This window comes from Anastrepha obliqua, chromosome 4 (assembly GCF_027943255.1).
Source record: "Anastrepha obliqua isolate idAnaObli1 chromosome 4, idAnaObli1_1.0, whole genome shotgun sequence".
In the NCBI taxonomy this organism is placed as follows: Eukaryota; Metazoa; Arthropoda; class Insecta; order Diptera; family Tephritidae; genus Anastrepha; species Anastrepha obliqua.
This window is the reverse complement of record NC_072895.1, coordinates 64,008,400-64,011,024: the sequence shown is the minus strand read 5'-3', so window position 1 is coordinate 64,011,024 and position 2,625 is coordinate 64,008,400.

Here is a 2,625-nt window from a genome sequence, read left to right as displayed (position 1 = left end):
TTTACGGAATTAAAAATGCTATAAAAAAGAAACTACCCAATATTTTTCCAAACTGTTTTTTTTATTTTGAAGTACAATCCTTCCGGTTAATAATGGAACACAACTTCATTCATATGGCTGCCTCGGCTAGCCATGCACCATCCCAATCCGATCGGTCCAATTTTTCAACACATTTTCGATTGTATGCTGCTGTATTTCAGCTATGACGTAGCGTATGTTGGTCTTCAGTGCATCAATTGTTGCTGGTTTGTTGTATGGCAAGTAGCGCCATCTTGTTGGAACCAAATGCCACCAATATCCTCCTCTTCAATTTCTCGGAACAAAAATTCGTTCAACATGGCCCGGTAACGCTCTCTATTGACGATTACGGCCACTCCTCGCTCATTTTCGAAGAAAAATGGACCAATGATGCCTCTCGACCAAAATCGACTTTTCTTCGAGTGCGTGCGGGTTTTCTGAGCTCCAAATGCGGCAATTTTGCTTGTTAACATACCCGCCGAGATGGAAATGAGTTTCATCCGAAAAGATGATTTTTCGGTAAAAGTCTTCATCTTCTTCAAGTCGATCCCAAGCCCATGAAGCGAAGCGAAAACACATTGGGTGGTCGGTTTGCTTCAGCTTCCGAACCAATTAAACTTTGTACGGCGTCATACCAAGGTCTTTACGCAAAATTCGTCTCAATGATGTCTCCGAAATGTCCAATTGTTGAGAACGACGGTGAACTGATGTTCCTGGTGATTCACAAACACTCTCGGCCACAGCAGCAATATTTTCGGGTGTACGCACGGTTTTTGGTCGGTCACGCGTTGGTTTGTCAATAAGCAACCCAGTTTCTCTTACTTTTTCCGCAAAGTAACGCACATACGCTTCATTCGGTGCTTTTCTTCTTCCCATTACCGTACGTAATTTTCGTACACATTCTGCAACATTACCATGATTTTCAAAGTAATGTCGCAATATTTCCCAGCGTTCTTTGAGCGTATATACAACCATTTTCGTTCAGCGGAAGAATAAAACTAATTTTCTGTCAAATCAGATGACAGCTAAGTGTTACCATTCTTCAAATAATACCTAAATCAAATCCGTAACGAAAGATGACGGGCCCTGTATATGTTGTCTTTTTTACTTAAAGTACAAAAAACTAGACTTTTTCCAGCTAATTTTAAGTACTTATTTTCTTTAAAACGCAAAACTCGTCTCTTTAAAAAGGGACATCTTTTAAGTCAGTTGCAAAATAACAATGTAACGTGAAGTATACCATATTAGTCACTAAAGCGATGGTATTCCCATGTCCTAAGGGCTACCACAAAGCAGAATTCCTAACTTAGCACTGTAATTGAAGTCCAAAATATAATTTTTTTAATATTTCTAAATATTCTAAATATTTTTCCCCTTATTTTAATAATATTTCCGAAGCGCCTGAGCTTCTTTTTATGGTTAGAGAGCCTATTACAACGTTTAAATGTTATTTTTCGTATCAAAAACTTAACGCAGCTCCACGTATTTATGGTGAACTAAAACTCAACTTAACCTAGGAAACTTCGTCAACTGTACGTTTTAGATTCCTAAGTTAAGTTTCTAAATGCAAAGAGAGCCGTGAGATAATCATGTTGCCATATCATAATTCCACAAATTTGAATAAAATTCCTCCAAATTTGAATAAAATTCCTCCAAATATGCCTACGAAAATGATTATTCGTACAAATGTAAAACATATGGTTAAAGCGTCAAAGCGAAAACGTCGAAATATTGATGTTGAAGGTTGTTCAGCAACTCTTTGTGCTACAGCAGCAATATTCTCAACAAAACGTCCAGGTTTTAGTCTACCAGCTCTTTTTTCTTTCCTCGCCAGAAACATTTTCTTGAAATCTTTTCACCAACATTTGAATTGTCGACGCATTCGGAGAATTATTTCCACCAAATCACGGATTTGAAAGCACACAGTGGGACAGAAACGCGCTCTCTGTCTCAAAAATGTGTATCTCTGTTATCTTAAGCGATAATAAAAATTTGTACGCATATTATTAAATGTATGAACTTATCAATGAAAAAAACTTTTAAATAAATTAATAGGAAGTTTCATATCAAAAATGTTTGAAAATTTAAACCCGAAAATGATAAACAAAAAATAAAATTATGGGATAATGAGGACCTATTTATAAAGACAATCATTGAATTTTTTTTATTAGGCCTCATTATTTATAGTATATTTGGCTTCCAGACAGATCCAATATCATTTTGGCATCATCAAATAATTCCTTTTCTAAAGTGACGTTTGGCGGTCTTAGGCATATGGATCTGATGTGAATAATAATGAATCTTCATTAGTTGTTGAACAAGAACACATCCTGGAATGATGTAATCGGTGTCGCCTATAATATTTGTTTCGTGTTTCTTGTGCATCCTCAGGCAATTGACCCATATGTAAAATTGCGAAAAGTCTTTAACATGAAGAAGGATTTTATGAAGCGATGATGGCATATAAAACCAATTATATAGAAAAGAAGTAAAAACATCTTCTTGTGTCAAACAACTTTATTGAACTCCGATTTTTACAAAGACTCTTCTTAGCTTAAAGCTTAACTAATATTAGATAATACATTTAATGAGAATGGGAGAAAGTAA